This window comes from Protopterus annectens, chromosome 8.part0 (genome assembly GCF_019279795.1).
Source record: "Protopterus annectens isolate FY-2018-M chromosome 8.part0, PAN1.0, whole genome shotgun sequence".
In the NCBI taxonomy this organism is placed as follows: domain Eukaryota; kingdom Metazoa; phylum Chordata; order Ceratodontiformes; family Protopteridae; genus Protopterus; species Protopterus annectens.
This window is the reverse complement of record NC_056741.1, coordinates 1,018,261,413-1,018,284,302: the sequence shown is the minus strand read 5'-3', so window position 1 is coordinate 1,018,284,302 and position 22,890 is coordinate 1,018,261,413. Positions and strand designations below refer to the sequence as shown.

Sequence of the window (22,890 nt, the reverse complement as noted above, 5' to 3'; positions counted from 1 at the left end):
CCATGTGATGTCATGATGGAACCAGGCAATATGCAGATGATGTAGTGTTTGCATATCACATGCAGCCCTATGGGGCAGGAACATTTGCATATGTACTCTGTGCATGACATACAATGACAACACAGTTGGGTAAGACTGCATATTGGGTCTTACCTCACTGGGCTGAAATTTCTAAGAATCATGTATAGCTTAAGTAAACAATTTATAGATCGTTTATGAATACCTCCCAATTTAAACAGTGAACATGGTAACAAATAACATTCAGCAGTTTAAATAATATTGTACCCAACAGATAAAAATATGGCAACATTTTATTATTACAATTAAAAGATCAGCAGAAAACATGCAACATAGGAGTACAGAAACAATACTAGACAAACACTTACAGAAACCGTGAGATGGTTAGCCATATGCACCTTTCTGCAGACATATCAAAACATTCCTAGCATTCTTTATAAACGCTTAATAGTACTCAGTTTTCAAATTAAGCAGAGCCATACATGATAATCCTGGTGTAACTTTGTGTCTACCCATAGAATTGTCAAGACTAGCTTTAAATGTAGACAAAGTAGTACTTTGCTTGACCTCTGGTGTAACCTATTCCAATTTCTTGAATTAGGAACTTATCCCTCCAGTGAGTCTTGTTTATTTGTCAGCGTTTAGTTATGCCGTAGTACTGAGAGATTGTAGAAGCACTGGTTTTGTAAAGAAATAGGAGGTTAAATATAATGGGTCTTTCAGGGCTGGCTCAAAAAGTGAGATATAGGTCACCTTGGAGCAATCAGTAGGCTACTGAGTATCTCTTAGGATATTTTAAGGATTTAAGGCCTTTACTTTTCTTGGCTAGAAGTCATTTGGGCCTTTCCAGTTGAGTGATATGCTTGAAGTTTTACATACCCTTTAGGAGCATCATATTTGATGATGGGTCTGATAAGAGAACAATAAAGTGGTAAGAACACCTGTTTGGATCTTGAAGATATCACCTTAGAAATGAATGGGCCTAACAGAAGGTAACCATTTGAAGTGTTGTGACTGGCTAGAGCGAATCCCGAAATACAGAGACGGAATGGCAGAAAGACCAGACTTACATATACTAAGTGCAAGATGTCATTTATCAGAATATTCCCTTTACTCAGAGGTATGGCAATCTCAGAGCTGGTATATATGAGTTCTGGGGGATGCAGAGGGGCTTGCCCCCCTCTCTGCAAAAATAAGTTTAAAGGTGATAAACAATTTTTAAGATTCACTCTTCTCTTGTGTTTTCTGTCTTTTCTTTTCAGCTTGTCTGTACTCTGCATTTTGAGTGCTGACATTTTAATAGGGAGCTCTAATAGAATGATTTCCTGCCTATGGTGAAAACATGATGGCTAAATCAGGGTTGATCATATAAGTGCTCATGTATTTTATAAATGTGTTTTCCTGAAAAAGAGTACCATTTATAACATATGAGGTAGGAGCAGTTTTTTTTTTTCTGACAAATGTTGCTATGATGCATTTTTTCATTTAACTGGAAACTGTTTTAGTATATCAGGCATGTACATATTCAAGCCCTTACTGTGGCAATTTAGTGTCAGTGTACAAGAGGATGGCAGTGTCCAGCTAACCATATTAGCAAACATGGTCAACCACACTTCTGGGATACTGGTTGGATGTCTGCAAAAGAAATGCCTATCAGCACAGAGTTCAGCAATGATCCATGTGGTGTTCTAGTAATTACAATATTATCTTTAGAGATGGTACCTGCAAATCATACAACACAAGATGATGTAAGGGTTTACATTACTTTTGTCTAATTTTTCAATAATGCCAATATCAGTGTGGTGGTGGTGGTGGGGAAGGATAGTGCCAAAAACCTTGTCCGACTCAGGATAAGCATCATGCATGGAGTAAACACTGCTGACAGCCTCCGTAACTTTTTCAGAGAAGCTGACCAGCTTCAGAAGACAAAACCTACACTTCATAACACCAAACTGAGTGGAGTCAACATTAGTAAAACTGGCTATCTCTTCATATATGAACTCTGTTGCAATATGTTCCATGGCTTTGCATATGAGACTGGTGAGGATAATAATTATATATTACCTGCTTCTGCAGAGGGGTAGGGGAGTTAGTTTGCCTATACTCCAAGCATCGAGCACAAATCTTATGGATAAACTGAGACTAAAGAGTTAAGTAGAGACTTGGATAGTGCATGTTTAACGCTGATGAGACTTTTTGTTACATCTGTAGCCTGGCATGTTTCTGGTCCTATAACATATAATGTTTAGCAACTGAAAGGGGTTAGGACTTGCTCCAAGGTCATATCAAGGAAAGTAAGTTTTCTGGGATCAGTGAGGCAATAATGTGAGCAGAAGAGGTAATGCTAGTATTGAATTTTTCTGCTAATATATTGCCTATGTCCTTATGATCAAGAAATGTGATGTCATTATGGTTATGCTCTGTGCATTGTTGGACATTAGTCTTTAATTTCCAGGTATAAATGTATCAGTAGCAGCCGTAAGTTCATGCTCAGTGTACCTTTTATGATTACACTTTTAAGTAATCTATTGGCATGTTTCATTGTGATCTTGAGGTAAGTTGATAGAAATTCTTACAATATTTTATTATGTTCCATCTTTTATTATACAGTTTGTTACAGGAGTTACACCAGACTGGTTTATTCCTCCGTTTGCCATTATACTTAGAGCATACTGGTATAGACTTTTTTTATACAGCTGTTTAGGAGCTGGGAAATTTGGAAGTGACTCAGCAGGTCTCTCCATTAGGTATACTTGCGGTGGGATTGTTGGGAATTTTAGGTAGGTTTGCTTCAATGCACACTAGATTTGCATTGTAGAAGTCACTATAGATGGTCTTATTTGTTGGGAGGGTGGCACTATTGGGCTTGGCAGAGAGAACGACTACCAAGGAAGAGGAAATGCATGGTGTTGTAAAGGTAGGGGCTAGGTAGTTATGGACCTGGACAAGGATACTAGAGCCCCTCTCCTGTGGACAGTTTTATAATTTGCTCCAGTGAATTATAAATTGATAGGTTGGTAGGTATATTCTAGGCTAGTAATCACCAGAGACTTTATAAGTCTAGTTGAGCAACCCAACCCAATTGTGTCCTTATGTATTATGGGTGTTTATTAGGTGGGGGTATTTTAGGAAGTTTCTAAAGGTTATATGGGGGGAGGGCAAATTAGTTTGTGCATAGCTACTGTCTGCCTCTGTATATCACAGACATGGTGGCCAGACCCAGGGTGAATTTTCAGGTTTTTATCCATTGGTAAAGGTTATGCTTAAATAGGGTTAGGGATGGACTCTGTTTACATGAATGGGATGCCTGTTCCAGATCATGGGGATCCTCTGAGACACATATCAGTCTCACCAACATGTTTTTGTGATGTTCGGCACTGTTACCAATATGTGATGGCCACCAGTATGTGACATCCCCACACTGGGTCAGTAATCAAGGAGCCTGAATACTCACCACTGGCACTGGAGAGGGATGTGTACTTGGAATGCAAGTTGATACTCTCAATATTTCCAGATGCAGACCTCCCTGCATCAATTACAACCGCCCTTAACAGCGCACAGGGAACACACTCAGTTTGGTAACCAAACACAGTAGAGACTGCCAAGAACGATACAGATTTCCACTCCACAACCACTGTAGGTATCCAGACACTTTATTAATTTCTCAAAAATACAAGTTGAGCACTTTCTTTCTACAATCAGGTCTTCCTCTGAACATTTAAAATACCAAACAACTTCTCTTAAATGCCCATAGGCAACCACCCCACCTATCTCAATTAAACAATTAACATCCTAACAGAATACTTAAAGCAATCCTGCTCAAAAAACACATTTACTCAAAAAAAAACACATTTTCTCCTTACAGAGGAAATAACATTGATGGCAAACTACCATAAATTCATATCCTAATACTTCAATAAAAAGTTTATATTTATATAATATGATAATATTTGTTAAAAAGCATTGCTTATACAAATTTTATATACACATAATAAATTTAAACATTAAAACCTAAAAATTAATAAAATACTTACATGCAAATACAATTCCTCCTCCATACTTCCTATAACTATATCTGAATATTAAACAATGTACTTAAAGTGGCTTTGAACAACAGGAAAATGAACAATATATAAATGTGTATAAAAAGTATTATACTTGGTTTTAATTTAACCTAAAATGTTTTTTAACTTCAAAATACACATAATATTCTCATTAATTCCTGGGAACTGGGTGGCATTTAGTCTCAATTGCCATCTTAGTTCACATAAATCCAAATACAATTTCCAGTATATTTTTACAACAAGTACCCATTCCACATTTATAATTTCTGTTAATCCTTAACGGGACCAAACCAGTTTGTTTATTCCTTTTTTTGTTGTTACCATTTGCTTCCAATGTATTCTTAAATGATCTATCTTTCCTAAAGACTACTCCAGGTTTTATACCAATTTTTCCAGTAAGACGGTCATCACAGGCCAAAATTCCTCAATTTCGTCTAATAATTTCCTCTATTTACTCCCCGTCCAGGTTAAATGTTATAATGAAACTAATTGACTCATAAACCTTTTTATTCTTTTCTGATATGGGTTCACCTGAATCAAGAACTACACCCATTTCACCTCCTTTTAAGATTGGCTTATATACCCCGCAAAGCCTTTTGGTTTTCACCTCATTAAAAATCTTTTGTATCATGTTTGCAGGGTACCCTCTCTTCTTGAATAATTGGGCAATGAACTCCACTTCATATCCACATGCTATATCATCACTTACCATGCGGGCAGACTTCACCATTTGCCCCTTAACAATGGACTTTTTTTGGGATAAAGGATGCCAACTTGAAAAATCTAAATAAGCATTGGAAAAAGTTGGTTTCCGATAAATTTCTGAACTGAGCTTTTTATCCACACAATCCAACTTCAAATTCACATCCAAATATGTGATACTCTCTCTACTATAAGTATATGTAAATCACAAAAATGGGTTGTTGCATTAATATACTCAAAAAAATCAATTAGACTCTCAAAAGTTCCATCCCAAATTAAGAAAATATCATCCAAAAAAATGGGTAAAAACCTTAATGTGTTCAGCAAAGGGACTTTTGAATATGTATTCCTGCTCCCAATATGCCATCACATAGTTGGCAAAATTGGGGCACAGGCTGCCCCCATGGCTACCCCAGTTGCCTGTTTGTAGTGCTGGCCTTAACAGAAAATGTAATTATTACACAACACCATCTCCATAATTGCTGACAGTTTGTTAATCTCATCCTGCTCATACAGCCCCGTCTATAATAGTTGCATTTTCAACCAGTTAAGCCCTGTTTCATGCGGGATTACGGAGAACAGATTGAAAACATCTATGGTCACCAGTCATTGCTAACCCTTACTCCATTCATTTTCTCCAAAAAATGCCAAGAATCCTTACATATATATTCATATACACCCAAACCTTTTCTCAACCTTTGGTCCAAAAACTTGCTCACAAAACAAGTTTTTGCCCTTTTTCCATCGACTATCGGTCTAAATGCTGGATTATTTAAGGCTTTGTGCAGTTTTGGTATACCAAATATTTTTGGGACCATAGGATGCTCATTTCTTAAATATTTATATTCATTTTCATCAATTTGCCATTCAAATACCATATTCTCCAAAGCCAAATCAATATTCCTATTCATAATATTAACTTCGTTTAATGAGCTTTCCTCATATGTGTCATCCATTAGAAGCATGTTCATAGCATTTGAATAATCAGTCGCATCCATTATAGCCAAACCATTACCCTTGTCGGGATTCATAACCCTAATCATTTTGTCATTCACTATGTCAGCCAAAAAAACATTTTCTTGCTTCGTAAGGTTATAGTCAACATTCAATTTTTTGTGTCCCAACACCCTTCTAATTTCCATTTCACATACCTTATCATAAACTGTGATGCAATTATTAGTTGGAAGGTTAAAAATGCTTGGTTTTCTTAAAGTTGCCTGTTCACACATTAAATCACTATTAAACCATGCTTTACAGTTTAATTTATGCACAAACAGCTTTAAATCCATAAGTGTCTGTGTTAAATCACCCCTTCTAATTGGCACAAACGTCAAACCTTTAGAAAGTAAGTTAGCATGCTCCGTCATTAAATTTTTACCTGAATAGTTATAAATTTTAAAATCACCAAAACTATTGATAATTTCAACAGGTACAAGCATTTATTTGTCCATTAAATCCATTAAAATATCTAAATCTTCACTACTATGAAAAACTTAATTTACTTTGCTTTGCAAATTGCCGTCAATGCAATCATTCACCTCCTGACAGAATTCGGCATCGGTATGGATAAACCTCTGTCCAAAAACATAACCCATATCATTTGTATCTACCCCAGAGTTATCAGTACTCACATTACCAAGTTCAATTGATGTTTGGACAATCAACTGTTCCGATAAAAGTTCTTCTCCTTCTGGTTTTTCATTCTCAAGTTTTTTGGCCTTGCACCCTGCCAATAATAATCCCTTTGAACTTTCCCCGAAAAATGCACCTGTTGATACTCCCTTTCTCTAATTAGCTCAGAGCATCGTAAATCTCCACCATTTTGTTTTTGCCATCCTGTTTCCTGTTCAGAAACCCTTCTTGGACTTGACGTCATCTCCCATTGATGTAGCTCCTCCATATTGTTACCTGATTGGTCATTACCATGGCACCCAGATGAAAAGGGATATACAAGCCCTTTCTGATACTCATTAAAGTCTCTTTTGATTTTGTTGCACTTTCTGAAAACAATGTCATTGCACAAATTCTCAACTTTGCTGTACACATTTAGTAAATTGGTTTGGAAATGGTCAAATAACAAATATTTTTTGATACATTTCTCATTGTCCTCCAAGGTCTTAGACAGACCTTCTAATACACGAGTGTTATATTTTATTATTATTTTCATTACATCCATACCTGAACGGTCAAATAACTGATGCAATTCAGTCAACATGTCAGCATCATACTCAGCACCATTCGGATATTGCCATATACGCAGGATTCACGAAAATTATAAATGTGGAATGGGTACTTGTTGTAAAAATATACTGGAAACTAAGGACACCTTTGTTATAAACAACAGAGCATTACACATTACTGGTCATTTTAATTGTAACAGCATGAATGTGGTCTACTTGGCTAATTGCCATATGAGTTCTGCATTCTATGTCGGTAAGACTTGCAGGAAATTTAAGGATAGGATGAGGGAGCATCTATTAGATATAAGAAATCAGAAAATTACCAATGCTTTAAGCAGACATATACAGGAATTTAATGGGCACACTTTCAAATTTTTAGTTCTCCAGCAAATTGTCAAGGACACTCAAGGGGCAATATTGGATGTGCATTTGGATTTATGTGAACTAAGGTGGCAACTGAGATTAAATGCTACCCAGTTCCCAGGAATTAATGAGAATATTAATATTATGTGTATTTTGTAGTTAAAAAAACATTTTAGGCTAAATTAAAACCAAGTATAATACGTTTTATATACATTTATATATTGTTCATTTTCCTGTTGTTCAAAGCCACTTTAAGTACATTGTTTAATATTCAGATATAGTTATAGGAAGTATGGAGGAGGAATGTATTTGCATGTAAGTATTTTATTAGTTTTTAGGTTTTAATGTTTAAATTTATTATTTGTATATAAAAATGAGTATACGCAATACTTATTAACAAATATTATCATATTATATAAATATACACTTTTTATTGAAGTATTAGGATATGAATTTATGGTAGTTTACCATCAATGTTATTTCCCCTGTAAGGAGAAAATGCGTTTTTTTGAGTAAATGTGCTTTTTGAGTAGGTTTGCTTGAAGTATTCTGTTAGGATGTTAATTGTTTAATTGGAATAGGTGGGGTGGTTGCCTATGGGTATTTAAGAGCAGGTTGTTTGGTATTTTAAATATTCTGAGGAAGACCCGCTTGTGGGAAGAAAGTGCTCAACTTGTATTTTTGAGAAATCAATAAAGTGTCTGGATACCTACAGTGGTTGTGGAGTGGAAATCTGTAACACTTAGTCTGGTGTCTGGATGTAGTAAGACTCTCCAATGGTATAGCTGTAGGGTTAAGTCCTCAGCTGAGTGTCCAAGCCAAGTCCTCCAGCACCCTGTCTGTGAGCCCAGTGCCCAGTGTTTCATGTCCCTGCCCCAAGAAGCTGATACATATACTCTTTAAGATTTAATTTTCACACACACACACACACACACACACACACACACACACACACACACACACACACACACACACAAACACACACACACACACACACACACACTTGGGAAAAGCTGGCACAGATTACCCACTTGACCAGGTTTGCCCAAACTATAAGTTAGAGTCACTGCCACCAGTCAGTTACTATAAGGTTCTTACAAAGGGTATCCAATAATATGGTGCAATATTAATACTATTACAAATGATAGTAGTCGACCAAGGCAGTTCAGCCTTCTGGAGTTGCCCATACAATGTCACCAAATAAATATAAGTATTCTCAAAGGTTAGATACTTTCTACAAGGGCCAGCCACAATAAAAGTTTAAATATCCTTAACAGTAAATAATAAAATAGCATCAAAATACTGAATATATATTCACAGCAAACCAGAGAGTTCAATCACAGACAATATTGAAATTAACATTGATGAACAGACTCATACAAATAAAGAAAAACAATATCTATTCTAAGTTTCAGTATATTCCTGATAATCTAAAATAATTACTGTTCCTTAGTTAAGTTACTTACTACTGCAAAGCAAGATACTGTGAGTGCGGGTCTTTCTATTCAGGTTCCCCAAAACAGAATACTCAATACTGTCAGAATTATCTTTGTAATATCTAAAATATAATTTCCAAGAGGGCTGGCAAAATAACCTCATCTGGTCACCTGACTATAGGTTCTCACAGTATTCCCCTTTGAAGCTGAGACAGAAATTTAGCATAGATGACTATAATACACATCTAAATATTTATGGCAGTGCCTGGGGTTTCCCCTCTTTTTACTGAGTTAATGAACAAATGTTTTTTTTCAGACCTAGCATCTCCAGACTATTCAGCACTGTGGGATGTCGTTTCAAGGGTTTAACAGCTCATTTACATTTCCCTTATTTTTCTTGACGTAAGCTAGCTGGTACATTTAATTCAGTTGCAATAATATATGTGCATTTCTTTTTATTCTAGCAGGGTGCATTGTTGATACATTTTAACACAGACAGACCTCACAAATATATTTTCAGCACAAGCATCGGTACAAATCAGTTTGATATACAAATGACATACAGTTTTAGTACCTTTGTAACACAAGCATCTTCTATAAATCAGTTTGATATTCAAAGAATATGTCATTCTTTACAAAACTGCAGCTGGCTATGCTGGCACTTGCCCATATCATCACAGTCCTATTTATGTTGCAAGCAAAATTTAAATCCCTGGATTTAGTGATTCTTATACTGCTCATTTTGTGAATTTGTAAATAGTCCATCAGAGCTGGATCCAAGAACCTCTTGTATGCCAAGCATAGTCACCTCTCAGTAACCTATAGGAGACTGAGTATAGAGATTGGACTTTAAGGTAATTCATATAGGCAATGTGTTTATACTCTATATTTTCCTGGTAAGGACCCTTTGTGAGTATTGTAGCTGTTGCGTATGTCTAGTCAAGTGTATGCAAAAGGGGACATTATACTCAATGATGGATCTGATAAGGGTCAAAGAAATTAGCACTATGACTTACATGGACCTAGATGCCATGCCCTTACTTATAAGTCGAGCAACATAGAATGATTTTCTTACAACCCTTTTTACATGTTGGTCAAAGGTCAGATTACTGTCTCCATAAGTTTCCAGATCCCTGACTACTGGGTCAACTCATAAAGGCATCTTTATCGATGGAGTCATTAGCCTGTGTAGCTGATTTCCTACAAGACACTATAATGCATTTCATGGCATTGAGTTTTAATCCATGACTTTGGCACCAGTCATTTGTCTGAATTAGGCTCTCTTGTAAGATGCTTGTGTCACAGGGGAATCTATGATAGCTCCAAATTTGCAGTCATCTGCAAATTTGGTCAAACAAAGGCCATTGACATTAGCCTTTACCTTCAAGAAGAAGCCGCCAAAGAGGAGTGGTCCCAGCATGGAGCCCTGAGGTAACCCATTGGTGATCAGTCTTTTAGTGGAGGTGGTCTCACCAATCCTGACTTCCTGGGCCCTGTCTATGAGCCAGCTGGCATTTCAATGAGTTATGTATGTCGTTATGCAGAGCTTCTTTACTTTTTAACTATACCTGAGTGGGGTATTGTGTTGAACACCTTAGCTAGGTCCAGATAGATGGTATGTACCATTTTCCACTCATCTATTGACTTGGTGACATTCTCAAAGAAGTCCACCATGTTTAGTTGGCATTACCTTACCTTGACAAAGCCAAATTGGGTTGAGACCAGTGTCTGAGGGTTGCCTATCTTTGTTGATCATTTTTATGATAATTTGTTCCTTGGTTTTGTATATTAGACAAGTCATACTAATAGGATAGTAGTTTCTGGGGTTGGTTGATTGTCCTCCCTTGTAAAGTGTGATAACCACTGCAGTCTTCTATTCTCATGGTACAAAACTTGTTTTGAGACTATAGATGAAAAGTGATTCAGGTAGTCCTGATAGGTCATGTATCAAGGTATTTAGGAAGCATCCCAAGATATTGCTGGGACTCAATGAGGCTGTGTTTTGGGCTTTAACGAGCGCCTCCAGGACATGCTTCCTGTTAATAGCTGAGGGGTAAGTTATCCTAGTACCTAATTTATGAAGGGAGGCAGGAGGGCGCTTTGGGTTAAAGTCTGAACTGAATTTTCAGTCAGCAGTCAGTGACAGTGTCACCAATGACCACCATTTTTGGGCACTACTTTGCCTTTGAGTTTATGGACATAACTGTGGAAGGCCTTGTGGCTGCCTTTAGTCTGTGAGGTTATCTAGACCTTGTAATGGGCCTTGTTGGATTTAATTAGTCCTGTTAGTTTCCTTTCTAGTTTAATAGGAGAGCATGTTATCATTAGGGGAGTTGCTCTTGCGATTTTGACCATGACTTTTTTCCATTTTATATACTACATTTAGGTTAGGATTTTTTTATAGAGTTTGTTTTGGGCTTAATTCTGGTAGGTATATCACAGCCTCTACACAGCCATTTACATGGTTGTACAGGTTCTCTATTAACAACAGGTTGCTGTGAGCTTGGAGCTCAGAGGGAAATTGGATTTTGACCAACTAATGCTTAATAGGGTGTTGTTTCTTTTGGAATAGTTTCTGTTACATGGTTTGTTGGAGTTACCAAACTGATTTTTATTTTGAAGGAGGCAACTTTGCGGTCCAACTTCAAAAGTGAAAGTGACATGGTGGGGCAGTGCAGCTTCCTAATCCATATTGGTGAGTACCAGGTATAGTATCTTTGAACGTCTGGTGTGTCTATGTACTGTTTGGTCAGGAGTGTTAATGTTACTAAAGTCCAGGGATTTTTCTGCCTGCAGGTTTGAGGTTTGAGGTAGAACATGTTTTCCAGTCTACAGAGAGGTAGTTAAAGTTTCCCATGAATAGAGTATTTAATTTAATTGCGTCTAGGTACAAGCTGTGGGATTCTTTTGACATAGAAGGTGACCAATAGCTTGTTAGGAAATATTATGGAACTTTGTCTGTGGTGATTTGCATGCAAATAAACTCCAGGATAGCATCGTCTTTAACCACTCTAGAAGTATACTTATTGCTAATGTAAATCAAGGGTCCTTTTGTCCTTCTCTATGCAGCAGATGGTCTAAATGTGTGGAAGGTACTAAAGCCTTACACAGCTGGAGTGCTTTCTCTGGATTAAAACCATGTCTCAGTAATGACACAGATGTCTATATTCTCCAGAATGACGAGAGCTTGTAGGGTGTGGAGTTTCTTGCTATGTGTTTGCATTAATATATTAATAACATCTAGAAAACACCAAACATATTCATTTTTATTGTGTAGGTGTCAATACTTGGGTAACTGAAGTCACCTAAAAAGAAGGTGTTTGGTTGGAAATTCAGATCCTCAGTGGTATTAAGGTAATTTCTCTGGCTGATGGAAACCTGTAGCTAGCAGTAAAGAAATGATTGGATTTTTTAAAGGTAATTTGTATCTCCAGGAGGTCCAGGTTACACACGTTGGTGACATGAAGTGAGCTGATGCTGTTTAAGACAATTCAGAGACTTCCCTACAACGCTCAGTGGTGTGAAGGTATGATATAAAGGAAGCAATGTCATTGCCTGTAATCATGTCTCAATAACTACACAGATATGAATGTCTTCAAGTTGCAGGAGAGGCTCAAATTTTGGCATCTTTATGTTTAGATTCATAGCACTGGGTTGTGCCACCATGATGTTGTCCATATCTTTTTGATTTTGAGCCTGTTATGTGGAAAGGCCCTGGGGGGACCTGTACCTAAAAATGGCTCTAGAGGTCGGATCAAAGGCTTTAGCCAGTATATGGAAGCCCTGTAATTAGAGGAGTAAGCCGCCACCACCAGGAAAGCAGGAAGTCATATCTACCACCTCATCTGAGGCAGACACTGGGTCTCTTTAGAATGGCATCAACTACTTGGCTATCATTCTTGTTGAAGGCAAGTTGCAATTCAAGACCAATGTCTTTTCTGCCTCTAATACATGGACAGTAATGTCCATCCTGTCACCTTGCATGTCCTTCTGGATGGAGCCTAAGTCCTTCACTCACACATATGCCATCACTTTGTCATAGTTATATTTGTCTGCTTTGAGAGACATTAGGGCCCTTATGACCTCATGGACCCTGGCACCAGATAGCTTACAGTACCCCTGTTCTTGTCCAGTCTGGTAGGTGTGGAATATGTATGCTTAACTCCAGAGCCATCTATGCCTAAACTTTTCTCCTGTGAGAAAGCAGGCTTACTACACGTTAAGGACTTAGACCAGCTTTCCTAGTGACTATTGGGTGATTTGTGCTGTATTGTGCTATGTGTAAGTAGAGAAAGAGTAGATGTTGCCTTTACTGCTGGAGTCTGGGATTTTTCAGTGTGTGTTCTATGTGGTTTTGGCAACTTTTTCTTTCCAGATTCAGTATATGTTACGTGCTTAGTGGTATGTTGTGACTGATGTGATGTTGTGCATTTATGATATTTTCTTAAAGTAGGCTGATTTGAGAAGTTTGCCTCCAAGTTTCATGAATACTTAAATCTCTTACAAGTTTTATTATCAATTGGTTGGAGCAGTGAACAGTCAGTAAGTAAAATTAATTTTCTACAGTACCCTAGAAAACATAATGCAATCATATTGGTCACAGATAGGGTGAGAACAGATTTGTTGAGCTATGCTGCCAGAGACAAGAGTGAGGGCTGGTCACAGAAGTCAGTGAGTAGAGGGGGACTGTTCTATAAAATCCTGAAGGTTTATGGATGAAGTATTTAGGGTAATACTCTGAAAATAGGTTAGATAATGGCTAATCTAGCAGTAATTAGTGAAAAGACAGCATTAGATTTGCCAAGAATGATGAATAGTGATATTTTTTCCATTGGCTACTACCTGGCTAAACTACTACTAATGCTGGACTTGCGGCTACACTCAGCTAAGAATCAGTGTCTTTGCTTCCTCTCTCACCATAAGCAAAACAGTAACATTAATCCCAAACTGGTTAGAAGAAGTGGGTGGAAGGCATCTGTATGTTTGTTGCGATCTTCTCCGGGTAGATTCAAGAGATAGCACTGCAGCATTTCAGCAGATAACAGGTGAGCTGTACGACAGTCCAAAATAAAGACTGAAGAGGTTTCCACCAAAACAGCAATTGGATTAATCTGAGAAATTCCATATGGAAAGCCCACTCAAAAAGAGTCAGGAATAAATGTCCCTGTGTCCCTCCTTTCAACAGGATCACAATTACAGCATCAATCCAAAGATGGCTCATAAGAAGCAGTTTTCAGACCTACCTGTAATCAGTAATCTCTAAGAATGTTAGGAAACAGTGTCCCTCTACTCCTTTTCTCATCGAGAGCAAAACAGAAGCACTAATCTTAATCTGATTCATTGGACATTGTTTAGATACTACCAGTGATCAGTAGTCTTGCCACAGATGTTGCAGATTTTAAACATAAGATAGAAAATGAGTTCATACTCTAATTATTACAGTCTGCAATAACTTAGAAGAGAAGAAAACGAAAGGGTAACTGATGCACACTAGTATGCATAGATAACATTAAATTAAGAATACCTTCCAAAGTCAAAGGTACAGTGGGGGGGTTGGACACTCAGGAACCACTGAGTTTAAAGGCACAGCAATGTTCAGGAGGGTAAATGGGTGGAGAATCAGTCACACAACAGCAGTAGTCAAAGATCAATGTCAATTCCCACAGATTAAGACCTTTTTTCTATTCTGCTTACCTTAAATAACAATGCTACTTCTCAGCTTCTCCCACAAACCAGATAGACATAATCCCCTTGCAGTTAAAGAATGATAAACAAATCTTTACTAACTGGCCATAACCATGAATTTCTAAGAAAAAAAAAACTTTAAAGTAAAACACGTGTAAAGTAAAATAATTTTAAAATAAAACACATTTAAAACAAAATAGCTAAAGAATCAAAGCAATGCAAGTGTGTAATTCTTAAATGAAGTCCAGAATTCAGACAACAGCAATCACATATCAGTGGCAGTTGTCAAAGATTCAATTAACCATTTGAGAGTAGAAAATGTATGCATTACTTGATCGAAATTGTGTAGTGTATGTATTCTTCTGTGAACTTTAGCTATTATTGATGATTTACAAGTCTTGAAATATCTACACTGACAATAAAAGCTAGGAGAAAATAAAGATATATAATAAAAATCATTCACTGGTTATTTAGTATTAGAGCAAGGCTGTGCCTGCTTTTTTTATTAATTTGTGGATCCCACAGACCTAGAATAGCCCATTCCAAGTAATCCCAATATTAACCAGATAAAGCTTGAGTTGTTTCATTAGAAAGATTTCGAAAACTTCTGTGCAGATGTATAAAATGAAATGACATGAAGCATGACTGCATGAATGCAAGACAAAAATAACAGGAAGAAGAAGTAAATAGGAAAACAGCAGAGGTTTAGTTAATTACACTCTGTGAAACTGTCACTAACAGAAATAAACAAAAACTTCCCAAAAATAAAACACATCAATTAAAAATCAAAGGTAAAATCGCAAACACAAAGATCAAACCATCATATCGCCAACACTTTATAAAACTGACTGAGTGGAAAACACTGCTTAAATATTATATTATGGAAAATACAGTTAAACATAAAAATGTGCTAAAGAAAGGCCTAAAGCAAAAAAAAAAAAAAAAAAAAAAAAAAAAAAACTGAGCAAAAATAGTTTCAGAGCAAGCTTATGCCCCATCCAAAAAAGAAAAATAAAATATAAGAAGCTTGCTATCCTCTCAAAAAAGTGGAATTACACAGCTGCTCTATTCTACACACAAAAATAACTGCAAATTCAGCCTTCCAGAACCCTGTTGTATAGCCACCATGTTAACATGCACATCAGAAAATCACACAATTTCATCCTGGCGATTAGCATGCAATACATGTTACACACGAGCAAAAGATAATGAATTTCCAAAGAATACCTGCCAGAAAGCATCATCCCCAACATGAAACCAGCAGACTGCATCCCAGAGACAGCACACAATTCTGCACAGGGGAAGGACATACAAATAACAACTTCTGAACTAAGCACCGTTCAATGGACAGTAGCAATGCTGGTGTGTGTTTCTGGAAATGGAAATGAATCCTTAATGTAAGTAATGGGCTACTTCAAGTAAAGAGGATGCAGTCACCTTGTGAATGCAGCATACATTCCTCTACCCCTCACACAAATGGGAGTGCTGAGGAATTTGTATAGTCTTATGTTTTACATTTAAGCTTGCCTCACATTCTCATTTATGAAGTACAAATGTATTTCCTATTTCCTAATACGTCTTGAATCTACTCTTTTCTTAGCAAAGTTGTTGGCTGTGCAAAATAAAGACGTATATAAAATACTTCAAAAATCTAGCAACAACAAGATTCATTGGAAATATTTAATACAAGTTCGTTATCTTGAAAGACTAAAAAAAAACATACTTTGTAATTTCATATGCACATTTGGAAAAACACTTTAAAGTATTGTATTTAAAAGCTGATTTGCTGCAAAGGGTACTGGATTATACCCATGCAGTATGATTTCTTTACTGATTCAGCTGCTGAACTTACTCCTCCTGTAACATTAGAAGCCAGGACTTCTGCTTGAAACCCCAGTAATCATCCTTCAACGTACCAAGCACTGCTTCTCTACACATGACCTGAAGCTGTGGGAATCTCACCCTTCTCATCTCAAGCAAATTACCTCTTAATCATCATTCTGGACTGAATTGAAAACCTGCCTGTTAAATCATTTTAAATGCAAATGTCATCATTCAGGTCACATAACATATCATATTCATTCACCTCTGTTCACATCATATTCTCTTATATATTGTTTATCTGTCAGGATGCATTTCAAGTGTTTTATCACCTATTCTAACCTCCAGCCTCTAGCTCACCCATAGCACCCAACCTCTTCATTTCCTTTTCCCCCTTTCTCCTTGTTTGTAAAGACACATTTTGTACATAATGTTTGTTTGTTTGTTTGTTTGTCTTTTTGGCTTTTCCTAGTTAGGGGTCACCACAGCGGAACTCCGGTCTGCTAATGATTGGCAGTAGATTTGCCAGCCCAACTCCCAACCTTCAGCGAAGGCTCGCCCATTCACGCATGTCTTTTGTACATAATGTATATGTATAAATATGGGTTTACATTCAAAACCTGGAAACTGCATTGGTCAACCTGCATGTAGTCAAATGGCAATTTTACACGACAGCGAACAGGGAGAGTCGTTCTAGTATTTGGGTTCAACATTGCCCATGGAGATCACGGTTCAGTAAGGAACTGGGAATTATCCCATTTCCTCACTGTAGTGTGATCTCAGAGTTGGTATTTTTAATGTGCAGGTGGAGTAGGGGGCACAACCCTCCACAGAGGGGTATAGGAGGGCAAAGCCCCCCCATGTGAAATCGTAGAATTAACGTACCATTGGCTGTGAACTGTAATGGTACATTAATGTGCCGAATATATCAAACTAGGGATGGAACATTTTCTCTATGGTTGCTGTTTCAGAATTCCAAATTCAGCATTTCGGGTTGACATTCTGAATGGTCAACCGAAGCAGATTTGGAATTTCAATAATAAACCATAAATACATTGTACTTTGTGCAATGGAGCAATGATGGGTTATACACAACCCTTTAAGTGTGCTTCTGAGCTTGATTACATTTCCTGCTTGAATTTATTCAACTGCAACTGCCTTTGCTTTAATGTAGGACCTTGCATACCTCTGTTTTGCTTCTGGACTGAGATTCAAATTGATCCATTTAGAAAAGTGATCCACCTTAGTAAACATATTCAAATAATAATTAAGCATAATTCCTAGACTTAATCTAGCATATATTTCAACATTAATAATTTTAAAGAATTGCTTGAGGAAAATTACATGAAAAACTTAAAAGTTGGGTTATATGCATTTTGATATTGTGTAAACTTTTAATTTTTAGATCTTTGGACCTTTTTTAATTTCCTGATTTGAATGCAGCATAATAAGCGGGTATTCTTGTTTCTGCCTATAAAATTGCTTGTGATTATCCACAGCAGATAGTGAGTAGAAATGACACAAAACTGGAGCTGTGGACAGGAAAATAGCAGCAAGTAAACTATAGCACAAACAGTTTGAAGGAGAATGAGCTATGTATGTAACCTAAAGGGTAGAACCCAAGCATGTGCAGAATTGGTGGCCAGTGGTATCACACACATGGACTCCACAGAGACAGCAAACCTGCTAGCAGATAGGTTTTGCAAAGATTTCACTCCCTTATCCTCTCCTAACTTACAACAAACCCTCCCACAAACTCCCCCCCACCTCACATATCTGGAGAGCATGTCCTCAAAGCCCTGTTCAAAGCAAAGAACACGGCCTCTATGGGACCAGATGACATCCCTGGCTGTCTTCCAAACAAGCTAAAATATGAACTACCATCACCACTAAGTACCCTTTTCAATCATAGCCTAACCACAGGCTTTGTTTCTGCAGAATGGAGAACAGCTACAGCTATCCCCTTCCAAAAAGGTGGCCTAGCAACAGACCCGGGTAATTACAGACCCATAAGCCTGACCAGCCTCATGTGTAATGCCATGTAATGTATCATTATGGACCTCATAAATAAAGGCATAGATAACATCCAAACCCTGGATTCCACACAATTCAGCTTTGTGAAGGGCAGATCCTGCCTATAAAATATGGTGGATTTCTTTGAAAATGTGACCAAAGCCATTGATGAGGGCAATTCTGTGCACACAGCATACCTTGCCTCGGCAAAGGCTTTTGACATAATCCTACATTCAAGCATTACCAATAAATAGCAAACCGAATGTAAACCCCTTCGCTGTAAGATGGGTTGTCAACTCTCTCACAAATCTGACACAAATTATCAAAGTGGATGACTCCACATCAGCAGACAGACCTGTTACTAGTGGGGTGCCACAGGGGTCAGTGCTGGGCCCCCTAATGTTTGGGACATACTTCTCAAAAGTTCAGGTCAAAACTAAAGGGTCATGGCTGACCAAGATTGCAGACAACTGCAAACTAGGTGCAATCATTAAATCCCCAAATGATGTCAGTATACTCCAGGAGGGTCTCACACAGACCAACAACTGGTGTATTAGTCAAGGTCTCAAACTTAATGCAAAGAAATGTATCATCATTCCCTTTGGTACAAGCAATGTCCCTTCACACTATCATATCAATAACAATACCCTAAGTACCCATGAAGTGGTAAGGGACCTGGGATCACATGGTGACAGCAACCTTAAGTTCAACCACTATGTGTCTACTGTTGTAAGGAAAGCTTTCCAAGTATCTCACTTGATTAGTAAAGCCATCGCCTCAAGAATAAAACAAGTTATAATGCCCTTATACTTGGCACATATCAGGCCCATAAGTGAGTATAACATCCCAATCAGTATGTACCGTAATGAGCACCTACGAAAATTAGAGAGATCTCAGAGGTTTCTAACAAAGAAGATCAAGGATCTCCTGCATGTGCCTTACATGGACCGACTAAAATCCCTGTCACTATACTCCGTATTGTATAGACTTCTTAGGGGAGACTTATGCCTGGCCTACAGAGCAACCCAAGACCCAAACCTAATCAACTTACTGCAAATCCGTAAATCAAATGGATCTAGGGCTACCCATTCTAGGAACTTAAATATGTCCTGTGACTTAAATAGGATATGCCAGAGGGACAGCTTTATCACCCAGCAACTACCACATCTTTGAAACAGGCTACTAATTCATGTAAACAGAGCACCTGCATGATACTGTTCATGAGGAAACTGGATGTGTGGATGGGGCACTATAAATTCTTACCAGGGATAGCTCCCACAACCCTCCTAGGTATGGGCAGTTATCACTAAATGCAATTTTGGGTATTGACTAGTACTTCTATTGTATTACATTGAGTTGAAATAGCTAGGCTTGAAATTACCTCCGGGTCGATAGCCTAGTAATCTATAATCCCATGATCCTATGATCCTATGATAAATAATTGTAAGGGACTTTAGAGGCCAAGTAATTACTTTCTTTGTAGGAGAACTAAATAGAGTTTATAATATTTTTTTTCTAAAAGGCTATGGCATTGATTTAGGGAAAAAAGCATGTACACATTAAAGGCACTGTACATAGGATAATAATTCCACATGAAAGATGCATGTACCTGTCTATGGTAACATATAAAGAAGGCACACTCGGAATAAAAAAGGTAGGAGGGGGTGCATGAAGGAAATATTAACTGCATATAGCAGCACAAAAATAAGCACATCACATATAGAACGATACAAAATGGCAGTAATAATACCACAGTTATGTGTAATATGAAAAGAAAAAGTTCAAATTTGAAGTGAGTATTTACATAAGAGTAAAAGCAGGCAGTAGGCATAGATTTCTTTTTCTGACCCCACAGTAGTAACATTCTGCATCTGACGAGTGTTTTTTTTCACTATTTTTCCACTCCCTGAAAATACCTAGTAACATCCCAAAGGCTGGGAACCTGCAGCAGGTATCAGCACTGAAACAGCCCTCAGTTTTACAGGGGACTGATGTCAGCAATATATCCTGCCCACCCTCGGTAGCATCTCTGTTTCCATTTCCCTGGCTTTCACCAGGGAAATTGGCCATGCTAATACACCACATGTATGCTCCTGTCTGCTCTTTCCATAACAGTTCCTCAGACCAGCTGGACTCCTACTCAAAGCTGGACTGCCTGGACTGTAGTCAGAGCTTTATCCTTGTACACTGCAGTGGAGCCCCAGGCAGCAGGCATGGCTGCTACATAGTGAAGCTGGCCATGACACAGCAGACATTGCAAGGTAAAACTATGTGGCCATGAATAAACAGGAGATGAAAGCATGTTACAGAGTTGACTGACATGCTGAAGTAGACATTGTATCAGTTATACGGACATAAGTCTTACAGAGCAGCTGGGATTACCAATTCTGCTGGAAAAAAATCTGGTGAAAATAGCAATCATCAGCCTGGCAGCAGCAACCTTTCAGATTCTAACTAGAGATGCAATAAGTATTGCCCAGTGATCAGTATTCCAAGTATTATTAACCCTCCCCCATATGCTATATGACTTGAATGAACATGTAATCAGGCATTCACGCAGGAATGAGATCAGGAAATAGATCTCATCAGTGATGAACAGGACATACAAGCATTGCAATGGCTGCTAGGAACTCACATATCTATTGTTACACATTATGATACAGCAGTTATCTTATTTTCTTTGCACAAAGAGCATTGATTCTGTTTCTGTTTCTGACTCTCTGTATTGATGCAGGAGAGAATGTGTAAGACAAAGTTTCCCTTTCCCCCATTCTTCAGAATGATATTCACATCTCTTTAGCAGTTTCTATACCCACTTCTCTTAGTGTATTCTTAAGTATGGGCCCTTCCTTGGTGGTCTTCACACTGACTTCTTTTACAATGTTAACAACTGGAGTCCTTTGGCAAGATTCAGCATCAGTTTTATCTGACTGCTGTATCCAAAAACAAGTCATAGTTATCTTTTAGATTCCTTATTGGGACTCAATGTTTCTGACAATATATCTGGTGAAACCTTTTCCTCCACAATGTCCTTAGTTCTTTAAATTGTGGAACATCTTGACATTTTGACCCATTCTCACATCAAATGTTATGGTGGGATCTAGAACTACTGGGTATAACACTTCACTTAAAGAGTTTCTATTCAGCCTGTGATTTGGAATATTTCCTTTTAGCTCTATGTGCACACATTACTGCAATTTTCTGTTTATTAGTTGTTTTATGATAACATACATGTTGTGAAATAAATATTGTAATCATCCTACCTGGATCCAGCAATCCTTGACTCATTTTCCTTTTACCAAAAGTTGCATTTAAAAAGTTTAGCAGCAGCACAGTAAAACAGATTCTATACTTTTAGTAGCTAAAATTTCAGTATTAACATATGCCATAGCCATGTTTTCAAAAACAAATTACTGGCTACCCTTAACAGTTTTATTCATATAATACTACTGCTGGTAACTATGCAACATTTTCCTGTGTGTCCTTTTCTACAACATATAAAACAAAGTAACTCTGATGGTAACACTTTTTCTTGTCTACTGGCAAAGAAACCTACTTAGTTGAAAGCTTAGCATTAGCCCTTGCTACATCCAATTCTGACTTTGAGTACAATGTTTCAGTTAACAGCAAACTTTATTCTAGAACAAGAAGATGAACTTTTTAATTTATTAACAGCAAAGATTTTCAGAATTTTAATTAAGCAATAACCGATGACGTGGTGTGGTATATTGAAGATTTACCCATGGTTGGCATGGTTTAATCACGAGGGAGAAGCCCGTGTGATTAAATAAAGCCAACCATGGGAAAATCTTCAATATACCACAACCACGGAGTCAGTTATTGCTATTATACAATGACATTATTTAAGAAAAAAAATATTTACTTTTCTTAAATAATGTCTTTGTATAATGGTGCATTACTGTTCTTCCGCCGGTGGTGGTATACTGCTTCCTTGTGTTGATGTACTGGGCATGCGTATGGGACTTGCGTTTCCTACACATACCCAGTACATCAATGCTTTGAAACAGAAGCAATGGAGAAAACAGAGTCTCCGTTGCTCCGTTTTTTTTTTAACTGAAAAAAAAAGTTTTGGAGACTTTATACCAATAGAAAAAAGTTTGGGTGACCAGACATTTTTCCATTGGTATATTGAGCAATTTACAATGGGCACACTGATCATTGTGGATGTTTTGGAATATTAATGGGGGGGTCATTGTATAATTATTTTGTTTAAATCATTTTAACCACAGTTTCACAATATACATTAATTCAGACTTCTCTGACCTTACTGGTCTGTTCATACTGAATCTGAATGTAGTGTTGTACATAGTTTTCTTTTCGCTGTCGAATTGTCATTTGCATCAACATCCTCAAGATTCATGTTTTCGTTTTAGTAGGTTCCCAGTAAGATGTAAGGAAAGCATCCTGGCTCACTCACTTTTAGTGATGGTTGTGTTAGTAGAGTGCTATTCTGTTGTTGAAGTAGGTTAGCTGTTAGCCAGTGGCTTCACATCTTTCTTGAAGATTGCACAGGCATTCGTTAGTTCTTTCATGAAGGCTGAGTGGGGGGTTTTCAGAGGTTGCACATCCTTTTTGAAGATTACACAG

General features: G+C 37.5%; 1 protein-coding gene across 1 annotated transcript in view; it reads right to left on the bottom strand.

The window, feature by feature from the left end:
• LOC122809199 (alpha-tectorin-like) overlaps positions 1–22,890 on the bottom strand; it is a 1,556,410-nt gene that overhangs the window by 514,270 nt on the left and 1,019,250 nt on the right. The gene's annotated exons all lie outside the window — the stretch shown is intronic.